Source organism: Neomonachus schauinslandi, chromosome 5 (assembly GCF_002201575.2).
Source record: "Neomonachus schauinslandi chromosome 5, ASM220157v2, whole genome shotgun sequence".
Lineage (NCBI taxonomy): Eukaryota > Metazoa > Chordata > Mammalia > Carnivora > Phocidae > Neomonachus > Neomonachus schauinslandi.
The window spans coordinates 88,970,157-88,983,128 of NC_058407.1; the positions used below are offsets into that span (position 1 = coordinate 88,970,157).

Sequence of the window (12,972 nt, forward strand, 5' to 3'; positions counted from 1 at the left end):
CTATTTTAAACCCAGCCTACACCTTAGCTTCAGAACACTGCCAGATCCCCAAATAGAGCTAACATCTGGATACAGCTGTACTATAAAACTGGGATTTAGTTCATCAAGGAGTCATGGTAAAATGGTCTCCTGTCCTTACTATATTGTGAGTCACGATCTTATCTTTGAGTGACTAACACCAAACACAGGGTGTATTTCAATTGTATTTCAGTTTTATCCACCAACACTCTATCACAACAGTGACTTCACAGTAAATTGAGCACTTACCCATTTACCTTCTATAACTAACTTCATTTTTATATCCCTCTAGCACCTTCTTCTTAGAAGAGCTGTAAAAAACTACTGTGGAAAAGGAAATATGGCCCAATTATCCACGATGTTCCTTTCTGCAGTTTCAGTTACCCGTGGTCAACTGCAGTCCAAAAACAGATGATCCTCCTTCTGAGGCATCAGAGGGTCATAGCAGCCTAACGCTATGTCACAATGCCTATATCATTCACCTGATTTCCTCTCATCAGACAGGCATTTTACCATCTCACATCATCACAAGAAGGGTGACTACAATACGATAATATATCCTGAGAGAGATCACATTCACGTAACTTTTATTATACCATATTGTTATAACTCTTCTATTTTATTATTAGTTACTATTGTTAATCTCTTACTGTGCCTAACTGATGAATCAAAATCTATCGTAGGTGTATATGAATAGGAAAAAATATAGTATATATATAGGTAGGGTCCAGTACTGTCCAGAGTCTCAGGCATCCCCTGGGGGTGGTCTTGGAACACAGGTAAGAGGGGACTACCATACACAATTCTCTATAATGTGGAGGGGAAACCGCTAATTGCATACTGCACTACGTAACCAAACTAATAATAATAATAATACAGTATTTGCATCCACCACAAAAATAAGACCACGTTTCTACAAAAGACATTCTGTCTCATTTCCAATTGATTCTTCTTATCAATATTAATACTGTAGAAATTCCAAGTCAGAGTCTGAGTGATTAATAATGATATGCTTATTTAAATACCACTGAATAAGGAGCAGAGTCTGGGTGCTTTTTTTTTTTTTTCCTAATTAAATTATTTTGTTAGCTGAAATCATTTAACAAAACAGAGTTTTATCATTTCAATCCATCTGCTCCTCCAAGACACTGTATGGTTTCCTGCTTATCTGCTGAGCTAACATCACAGAATCTAAGGTCAAGCAAATGGTATCTGCCTCTTCTTCCCCATCCAAAGATGGGTTCTAGGTAAAGCCCAAAGAAATAAGACCAGACTCACCCTAATTTACAAGACCTATAAGAACCCCTCTCTACCCAAAGGCAGGGGAGATTCTTTTTTTATAAACAAAATAAACAACTGTTAATCGTGATTAGGTTTATGGTAAAGATCATTTCCGACAATCAATGAGGCAGAGTTGTGTGAAACACAAGGCTCACCAACAAGCAACTGCTGACAGTGGCCACAAGAGGGAAGCCTGTGTTGGTGGGGCAAGGCTCTGAGGGGCCGTCCTTTATCCATCATATGACCCTTCCTGGATGCCCCTCCCCACCTCCTCTCTACTCCCCACCCACACAACCACCATAGGAAGCCTGGCTACTGGAGAGACACCTCCGGCAATCCCAAGACTTCACCACCTGGCTCCCTTTGCCCTCATTAAGACCCCTCTTCTCCCTTTCTGCCCCTCCAGCCCCGGGGTACAGCCTTTCTAAACTACCAGGAGTTCATGGGCAATTATGTCACGTTCTGTCTCTGGACCTGTGCATGCTGGTTATTCCTTCTGCCCTTCGTTATCTTGCCAACAGAGTGAACTCCCACCCAACCTTTAAGACTTAGTTCAAATGCCACCTTCTCTGTGAACTGCCTCTGAACCATACAGGCTGAGCTATTCCTTTGCTTCTATGCACTTAATGCAACTTTATAATCTACCTTTAGTGAAGGTCCCTTATTCTGAATGCACTGATTTGTCAAAATGTTTCAGTCCCAACAGATTTTTAAAACTCCAAGCAAAGTGCCTGACACGTGGGTGGCATTCAATAAATAAAATGAATAGTTCCCCGAGACCAGAAATGATCAAATTCTGGGCAATATCTTTCCCAACTGCTTTTTCTAAAAAAAAAAAAACTTTTAGTGTTTACGTCCCTCCCCGCCAGCTTTATTGAGGTATAACTGACAAAAACTGTATATGTTCAAGATATACATCTTGATGTTTTGATATACATCTACACAGTGAAATAATCACCACAATCAAGCTAATTAACGTATCTATCACTTCACACATTTCCCTTTTTTTTTTTTTTTCCTTTTTTGAGTGGGTTGAGAACATTTAAGATCTACTCTCTCAGCAGATATCAACCAAACAATACAGTATTGTTAACAACAGTCACATTGGAGGTGTCTGGATGGCCCAGTCGGTTGAGAGTCCGACTCTTGATTTCGGCTCAGGTCATGACCTCAGGGTCATGGGATTGAGCCCTGCGTTAGGTTCTGCACTCAGCATGGAGCCTGCTTGTCCCTCTCCCTCTGCTCCTCCCCGGGCTCACTTTCTCTCTCTCTCTCTCCCTAATAAATAAAGAAGATCTTTAAAAAAAAAAAATAAAACAATAGTCATGGTGCTGTACACTGTATCTCTGGAACTTATTCACCTTGAATGATGGAACTCTGTACCCCAACTGCTTCTGATTAAGTAACTTGTGGATCTCCACAAGAGAAGCTGGGACTGACGCATGAACAGAATACCTGAGGGCATCCACCTTAAAAACTAATTTTTAGTACAATTCCCCACCAAAGATTAGAACCCACGAGGCCTGCTCTCACACTTCTCAGACACCACTTGCCAGAGGTCCCTGTGAACCACCTCCTGGAGGATGTAATAGGATTACTCTTCTTGCAGTATCAGCCTCCACTGTTAAAAATATCATTAGCGGTCATAAAATTATCCGGCCCCATATTTAATCCAGCCACAGAATTTGCCTCTGTGACCTCCCATGGTAATGAATTATATAAGTGACTATCTCATTTTATTAGCACTTAATTTGCTACTCTTTAATTTCATCAAATAACCCCTGTTCTCATATTATGGGGTCTGGGGAAAAGAAAGGACTGATTGGCCTTTGTTATGTCCTTCATAATTTCTAATATTTTATTCGAGTACCCTTTAGCATCTCCTTTCCAGGAGAAGTGATTCTAATGCACACAATCTCATCAGTACCATAGAATCTTCTCTTACGGGGGCCAAGAAGTGTTTCAAGTACACGAGCCTTTGGGGAGAAGAGACATGAAGCCATAATTGGAAAGCAATAATACTCTTTTCTCAAAACTCTCCCGTGAAAAAATATCCTATTGTGTCTCTTAGTATGTCATTTGGGTGGCTTTTGGGCCCTTCTGTCAGTTATAAATTTGTTCTCAAATACTCTTCTCACAATTTTTTATTATTATTATTTTTCCTATGTCTCAGTGGAGACAAATCACTTCCCTACAAATCCACCACGTGGTCTTTCTGCCACGTCCATTGATGCTTCCATGGATGTTCTTGCGCTTCTTCACAATATTCCTAAAACACGAACACCAAACGATAACTCTGTGAAGGGGGGTTTATTTTGCATTTTGATTTTACCTTTGTTCCTAATGGAGAGAAGTAAATTGTGATATGTTATTAGAGATTGTTTTTTCCCAAATTTGGGGAAAGAAAGATTAAATTTCCCATGTTTTCTCTTTTCATTCTTTCTATTCTTAATTCTAATTTGCAACTTCCCGGGAATCAGCCACAACTTCCGATATGTGCAAGTGCCCAGCATAGGAATAGTTGCTCAATAAGCCCCTTGCATCACAGTACATCTATTTTTTACCTCAGACACTGAAACCAGTGAAATATCAACTTGATCATGTCTAGTCTTTCAATCTTAGCCTTGGAAAAGGTTAGCTTGGCTAGAAAAAAGAGCCCTGGATATCAGTGCATGCCTGATCCATTCAGGCTCAGAAGATACTCAACTTCTATAAACGAGCAGACTCGGCCTTGTCCAGTTCCTAACCAAAGACACAAGACAGAAACCATACCAGGAGCTTCATCCTTACTAACAGGTAGAAACTAGAACTTGTTTTCTTCCCAAAGTCTAGTCTACCACCCCATAAGCCCCGGGTGAGCTCTCTAGGGCATCCATGCCCCCAGTGGACACGAGCCAACTCTTCTAACACTCTACCATGTAAGCCCAATCCTTAGAACCCAGAGAGATGGTCTAGAAACAAAGACACCAACAACTTGACAGCATATACTGCCACCGCTCACAGAGCCTTACTACTATGACATCTTCCCACAGCTGCTCTGACCCTAATCTCCAACTCCCATCCCACATACATTCTCCATCCCTAACCATTCTTTAGGATATCAATCCAAGTCCAGGTGAGTGATGAGTTTATTACACCCTCTAAAATACTTCAACGTAGATTTCTGGCACCAAGCTAAAGGCCAACGTGATCTGCTCACTTGTTCCTTCGGTACCAACCTTGAATATTCTCTGCTTATACTCCTCTTCCCTTTGGCTGTCATTTCCAGTATGTCTTGTATCCACAGCCACATGGATTATAACATTCTCAGAACACATCATCACAGTGGAACAGAGTCTGGGTTCACATTACAAGATACATGTGCTCTTGGACCTGGCTTCACCTAGTAGCATCATGTGGGGATTTTAAGGTCTCCCTCCTTCCTCTTACCCTTCATCCCTCCTTGAGACATTAGCCCTTTCCTGGCTATCGCTCCTCTTTAGTAATCAATTTCTGTCGATTACTCTCCTTCTCGATCATCAGCTCATGTCTGTAGGTTGATCGAGGCACTAGAAGGAGAACCTAGTCACTTATTCTGACATCAACATACTGTTCGGTGCAGTCCCCAGGTTGCCTATTTCTGTTCCACTTGTTCCCAGGATGCCCTTCACCACTCAGTCACCAGCCTCCACGGTTCAGCAGCAGGTGGTGGCTGCAGTTAGGTAGCTAGAGAGCCACGAGCCCTCAGCAGAGGGAGGCGCCCATGTGCAAGTCCTACCGCCTCTGCATAATTTAGCCTTTCTGGTGTGCAGGCTCCGTGCAACACAATGCGAGAAACACAGTGGCCTGAAATAGGTTGCTGCTGTCCAGACAAAGCTCAGGGAATAACACCACCAACTGGCGGAGATGAATTAGAGAAAATATAAGCAAACATATGGGGACAAAGAGCAATCAATGCATTTAACCAACATCTCCAACTGGTCCCCCTGGTCACATCAGTCAGGAATCTTTCAGTTAAAAATGATGAAAACTGACTTTGGTGATGGGACCAAAACGGGAAGGATGGTAAAAGCTCAGATAACTGAGAAGAGATTGGAAGAAAAGCTCAGACAACAGACAGGAACCGAAGACAACAATACAGAGACAAAGCTAGAAAAACAAGGCCAGCATTGATCAGCAACAGCCTGGCCGAGATTTCACAGCAGCGGCTGCAGACAACACCACTGCCGTTTACCCCAAGTCACTCAGAGCCTCAGGTTCCATAGGAAAGCATCCGAAGCCTGACCCATGCATGCCTGTGGGGGGCAGGGAAGAGGGAAGATCCACTCCTTCCTCTGTAGCGCCTCCAACCTGATCTACGTTCTATAGATAGAATGACCCAATACTAAGAGGACACGTGTTGGTTGCTGGCCAGCCAGAAAATGACAAATTTCTATTACAATGAGCATGACTTTGGAACATGCTAGATGGGTTGGCTTCTCTTGGAGATGCATAAAGCATTGGGCACATTAGACTCTATGACAAAGTCCCACAGGAAAGAAATCTCTCGAATGGTCTTTGATTCGGCATTTCTCAAACACTTGACCACAAATGGCTTTTTCCCTGGAACATATGCTTACCACACTGGATGGACAGTAAGTCAAGTTCAGAGAAAGGGAAGGTCAGAGTAGGCTCATCCAGTTGGCTAAAAAAAACTCTTAGATCAAGTGGAGATGTGCAATTGATGCTAAAGCAGAGGTTCTCAGTCTGGAGACATCTTTGGTGCCACTTGCACCTAGTGGGGTGGAGGCCAGGTAAACATCCTACAATGTACAAGACAGTCTCTCAATAGTGTAAGTGCCTGATACTAAGCTTTCTAATTGTAGCATAAGTGCCTGACCTTAAGCTTTTGATTGCTGAGGGATCCATTTCAAAAGACATCCATCCTGAATAAACATATGGCCAGTCGTATGACACAGCTACTAACAAACCAACCAACAAGGAACTAGACAGCTCTCACACACGAAGCTTCCTCTTTCAGAAAGCCCTGGGTAACCTAAATAACTGCCTGCTCGAGTGACCCTGCTTCCCCTTCGCATGCCCCAATCCCTGCTCTTTTGCTTTAAACTAGCCAATAAAGAGTTAACCCACAAAACCCTAGATATCCCACCCTCAGACCCTAATAAGACTCAGGTCATTGCTTGCGTGTGCACACTGGCTCTTTCTACCCGAAACCTCACAGTGCAGCCCTTGGGTATGTCATGCACTCTCCAGGACTTGTGAGTAATAAATCTCTGATCCTCAGAGATCCCTGATGGTTTTTGCTGAACTGTGTGTTCTGCAGTCATAATAAGAACCGGAAGAGACGGACCACCCATAAGTAGGAGCCCCGGGAGGGGAACTGTCTATGGAATTTGCCACAGGTGATGTGCCCAAGTGAGTGCCGCAGGCATTCCTAACCAAGGGCGCTACCATCAACAGTCTCAGGACCAATGGAACAGTCCAATAATAGAGACTTAACTGGTCCCCAATGTCAACAGTGCCACAGCTGAGGAACCCTACCCAAACGATGGGCAGGATTCGGGAAAAATGGGAAACAGGAGTGTCAGAGACAGAGGCAAGCTGGCTCTATTTGATTCACTGTGGCTTATCTGTAAAGCTTCTTAAGTACTAGGCTAAGAGTCTAGATCTGTGCTATCCAATCAGTAGCCACTGGTCACATGTGGCCATCTGAGCATTTGAAATGTGGAACAATCCAATTTGAGATGTGCTTTAAGTATAAAGTACTCAGCAGATTTCAAAGATTTAATACAAAAAAAGAACACAAAATATCTCTGTAATTATGTCTTTTGGTTTTGGGTTTTTTTTAAGCCCAGCATGGTGCCCAATGTGGGGCTTGAACTCACAACCCTGAGATCAAGACCTGAGCTGAGATCAAGAGTCGGATGCTCAACCAACTGGGCCACCCAGGTACCCCTCTGTAATTACGTTTTGATATTGACTATACACCAAAAATATAATACCTGGGATACATTTGGTTAAATAAAAAGTATTAAAATTATTTTCACCTGTTTCTTTTCACCTTTTATAATGTGCACCCTAGAAGATCTTAAATTACTTTTGTTGCATATTATATTTCTATTAGACAGCACTGGGCTAGACTTTATCCTGTAAGTGATCAAAGCCACTGAAGATTTCCAAACTGGGCTGTAACAGAATTAAAGAAGTATTTTCTAAAAATAATCAGCATACAGAATATGTCCCATAGAAATGCTTACACAAATATGCAAGTACAAATATGAAAAGGTATTTATGTTAGTATTGTTGTAAGTGACACCAAGATCCATGATTGCTTCAAATATAGCAGATCCATAATATAGAATATGACCTGCTATTAAAAAGAATGAGGTAGATCAGTAAATACTGTCATGGAAAACCAATTATGATACTTTACTCAGTGAAAACAAGTAGCCTGCACAGCTGTGATTTTCTAAAATAAAAATGTTTATAAAAACAAAAATACAAGTATAAAACATATATCTGTTGGTACCTGTGCAAAAAATAATAGAACATATACTAAATTGATAGAAGAGTTTCTCTTAAGAGCTAGAATTACGTAAGATTTCTACTTTCTCATGTTATACAGTTCCATAACACTGAAAATTTTTACCAAGAGTATGCATTACTTTATTGAGCAGTAAAAACAAAATATACTTAACTCTTTTCAATTGAGAGGCATTGCCAAGCAGCAGTGTGCAAGACAGGTAGAAAGAGACTATAGTAGGTAAACCAGCAAGATGGCTGTTGCTATGGTCCAGGCATCAGCATCGTACAACGCCTCCCTGGGGCATTTCACACCCCAAACCTGTCATGACCAAACTCTGCCACTGAGTCCTTCCACGAATCCAGTCTGACTTAGCTGCATGATGCCAGGCAGAAATGATAACCTCTGAACGCCACTATTATTGCTCCCATAGAAAAGATCACTAAAACATTAGCACCCGGGCCACCAGACAGAACCTGATTAGTATATAAATCCTAGATGATACAAAGATCACACCTGAGTGAGACGGGCCCTCATTGGCCTGCCCATAGCAATGCCCTTCCCCATAGTTAAGGAGTTTACGGAGTCAAAGGTCCAGACTTTCCCCGAGATCACATTCTCCTTCCAGTCTAAGTGCAAGGTGCACAGGACCCCAGAATTCCCAGACCAAATAGCATTTGGTCTGCTCCCAGAGTCTACAGGGGTCTCTGACCTAAAGTCCGTACCTTAAACTTAAGATATAAGACAGGTTAGGGACTTTGCTCCTAGAAAGTTTAGTCAATATACATCTGTCTATGAATTACCTTTATTCATTCATTCAACTAATAAAAAAAAAAAGGGATACATACGATGATGCCAGCACTGCTCTAGGCTCAGTGGGTTCAGCAGTGAATGAAAAACCAAAATCCTTACTTTCACAAAGCTTCTTCTCATGAAGAGACAAACATGTAAATATATGTCGAATCTATTACACAATATATGTGGGCTACATTGAAAAGTTACACAGGATAAGAGAATGGATAGTGGCGAGATGGGGGGAATGGTCAGGGAGACTCCTATAAGAAAACAACTGTGCAGAGTCCCCTATAAAATAATGAAGCGAGGGGCACATGGGTGGCTCAGTCGGATAAGCATCTGCCTTCGGCTCATCCTCTTTGGGATCCTGGGATCAAGCCCCAACGTGAGGCTCCCTGCTCAGTGGGGAGCCTGCTTCTCCCTCTTCCTCTGCCCCTCCCCACCTCGTGCTCTCTCTCTCAATCTCTCAAATAAATAAAATCTTTAAAACAAAAAATAAGGAGTGGTGCCTGGGTGGCTCAGATGGTTGAGCGTCTGCCTTGGGCTCGGGTCATGATCCCAGGGTCCTGGGATCGAGCCCCATGTCAGGCTCCCTGCTCAGTGGGAAGCCTGCTTCTCCCTCTTGCTCTGCCATTCACTCCGCTTGTGCTCTCTGGCTCTCTCTGTCAAAAAGATAAATAAAATCTTTAAAAAAAAAATAAGGAAATGCGCAATGAGACCATCAACCTGGGGAAACTGTGTTCTAGGCAGAGAGAAGAGCAAATGCAAAAGCCCTAAAGCAAGGGTGAACATGTCATATTTGTGGCAGAGTAGGGACACAGGTGTAACTGGAGGACAGTAAGCAAGGAGGACTGGGAGTGGTGGAGATTAAGTCAGAGAGGCAGGGCAAGGACCAGATCATATAAATGTCCTCCAAACTCTAGTCATGACCCATGGACATGTCATGAAATCAAGTTTGTTAGCTGCCACTAGTATTTTTTAAAAAGAAGAAGAAACAATAAAATGGAAAACATCAGGACACCTTATATATACTACAAGTAGGGGTCATTTACAGAAATTTTGTTTCAATTATACATATGTAGGCATGTCCTGTGTGGCAATATAAAATACATGGCCTGTTGTGAGGCATGGCCCGTAAGGTTTGAAAGCCCCTCAAGAAGGACTTTTTCAGCATGGAAAGGACTTTAGATGTGAGACAGGAAGTCTTCAGAAACTCTGTGCAGAGGAATGAAATGATCTGACTTAGATTTACATTTTAAAAAAGCCCCTCTGGCTGCTAAGGGTAAGCCAACAGCAAGTGGTAGCTTGAACCAGAACAATAGTAGTGGGGGGGAGAGAATGGTCAAAATCTCATCAGTGCACTGGCTGTAGCATTTGTATTCTGTCTTTAAAATTTGCCTTCAAACAAATACGAGCTGCTCATTCTCTGGTCTGGAGAGTGAACAGTCCAAGAAAAGTTGATATTCCAGAAGCAGCTCCAAGGTTCACAGAGCACAAAATTCAAGGAAGAGTTCCTTCTGGTCAGGACCCATAAATGTGCTCAGAGAAGTCTCTGTGTGGAAGAGTTCACAGACTGGAACAAACCATAGAGCTGATCCCTCTGCCTCCAGGCCCTGACTGCTGGAGTAAAATCGACTACTCTTCCCAATCTTCTGTCTGCTGAGCTTCTGGTCCTCACCAGGATGACCCCATCATCCTGGTTTGCCCAGGATGTGCCCCATTTACCCTTCCCTGTCCCATCCAGTTGAGCATTTGCTTCTATATTTCATTTTTTAATAAACAACAGAAACCAGGCTGGGTTTCGTAGACACCAGCTTCTACCACATTCTCCAGTCGTAGGGTAAGAGGAAAGTGCAGTGAACAGAGACCTCAGTTGAACATGTGGTTCACTCGGTAAGGAGAAAACTCGACTATTCCCCATCTCCCAGACATAGAAAAATTAACACTTCCGGCATGCAGGGCACTCACAGACAACTGAGGGCAATTGAAATATTTATGGCTAGAAATGGCTGGCTGGGACGCCTGGGTGGCTCAGTCGTTAAGCGTCTGCCTTTGGCTCAGATCATGATCCCAGAGTCCAGGGATCGAGCCTTACATCGGGCTCCTTGCTCAGCAGGAAGCCTGCTTCTCCCTCTGCCTGCCACTCCCCCTGCTTGTGCTCACTCGCTCTCTCTTTCTGACAAATAAATAAAAACTTAAAAAAAAAAGAAAGAAAGAAAAAAAAAAAAACAGCTGATTCCTTCCAGTCTTGGGTGGTGGTAGAAGTACGCGATGCTCTTTGTCTCTGCAGTCATTTGAAGATACGAGCCAGTTGTGCCCTGGCCCGGGCCCAAGCCCACAGAAGACACAGACACACCACGCCCCCAGTCAGTAGGGGATGAGAAGTATGAGAACCTATAGGTAAGGTGAATAAGCAGTATGAATATCTAGATTCCTAGAGGGGAACTAACTGAAAGCAATGCTTTTGTCATTTTTATATTCTATAAATCTAAACCTATTTAGGGTTACCCTTTTCATTTTGAAAAAAAAATCTATTAGCAACAATGAGCTTCCAAAAAAGGATGCTTAATGAAATATTAAATTCTGAATTTCCATTTCTCAGAAAAGTTGATGATCTGTAATTTGTACAAAATGCTTTTCAACATCACGTGCCAAAATAGCTCTAAAGAGATATCACTGACTCCAAGACCCAAATCTGCTAACAAGCATCTTTATACACTGCAAAAATTAGCAGTTATGTTAAGAAGCCTGCACTTAAAGATGGCAATTTAACACAGCCTCAGAAGATGCAGTGACAGAAAGCTCTGACGCATGACTTTCCAATTAGATAAAATGAGTATGGATGGTCCCCAATTTACGATGGTTCGATTGACAATTTTTCAGTTCCATGATGGTGTAAAAGCAATACGCATTCAGTAGAAACCATACTTCCAATTTGGAATTTTGACCTTTTCCCAGGCTAGCAACATGTGGTAGGATCCTCCCTCGGAATGCTGGGCAGCGGCAGCCACAGCTCCCGGCCGGCCATGTGGTCACGAGGGGAAACCACCAATCCAGTGACAACCATCCTGTACCCACAACAACCAGTCTGTTTCTCACCGTCAGTACAGTATTTAATATATTCCATGCGCTACTCAACACTTTACTATAAACTAGGCTTTGTGCTAGATGATCCTGCCCACTTGCTAAGGTAAGTGTTCTGAGCATGTTTAAGGTAGACTAGGCAAAGCTATGATGTTCGGTGGGTGACTGTATTAAGTGCACTTTCGACTTACAATATGTTCAACTTATGACGGGTTTATCAGGACATGACCCCACCATAAGTCGAGGAAGATCTGTCCTCTAAATATAGCTCATTTTTACATCCAAATTTCCTGGTATATGTATAGAAAGTAAAGAAACAGTTATTAATTTGTTGGCCTCAGAAGCAGAATTTCACAACTAGAAAATACCAGTTTTAAATCAGAGGCACAGGTGCTTCAAAGAGAAAATCTATTAGATTAACTCAAATATTGGCTCATTTTAAAAATCTAATTTATCAAATGAAAGAAAATTTTTTTTAATTTTTTTTAAAGATTTTATTTATTCATTTGACAGAGAGAGAGAAAGAGAGCACGCACAAGCAGGGGGACAGGCAGGCAGAGACAGAGGGAGAAGCAGGCTCCCCGCTGAGTAGGGGGAGCCTGATGTGGGACTCAATCCCAGGACCCCGGGATCATGACCTGAGCCAAAGGCAGTCGCTTAACCAACTGAGCCACCCAGGTGCCCAAAGAAAAATTTCAGAAGCCTATTTTGTTGAAGGTAAAACATCTGACATCATTTTGACTGCCCCCATAAATTCAGTTAAATAGGCTGGTGTTGAACATATAATTATTTGATTTTGCAATGATAACATGGATACAAATTTTGTTGGAATATAGTATCATGATAAAAACAAATTTCTTATTAAGAAACCTACAGAGCAGAAATATACTTGGATATGGTTGTGATAGACAAATAATTTATAATTTCATCCAAATAAGCTTCCATATTGTAACAAAGTGCAAGCTGTAGCTGTCAAATTTTAAATATTTTATATATACACAGAATAAGTGAACTACCTGATCTTTGTGAGAAAGCTGATGTTTAATTAAAAATAAATACTTCTTCCTGGCAGTATGTACTATATCTCTTTACTGATCATCATCAGCTGAATATTAGAAACATTTTGACTCTTGGAAGAACCATTTTGTCAATCTAAGCTGATGTACAACTAATCCTGAACTATTTTGTAAATCAGACCTTTAAAGTTGGCTTTATTGTTTTTCAAAATCAGTTGAAAATCTTTTTTTAAAAAAAACCTGTTAAGTAAATAAAACACCAAAAGCCTCCAGCTT

At 41.9% G+C, this 12,972-nt stretch overlaps 1 protein-coding gene across 3 annotated transcripts in view; it reads right to left on the minus strand.

The window, feature by feature from the left end:
* Window positions 1-12,972, minus strand: part of DERA (deoxyribose-phosphate aldolase) — a 122,211-nt gene that overhangs the window by 70,197 nt on the left and 39,042 nt on the right. The gene's annotated exons all lie outside the window — the stretch shown is intronic.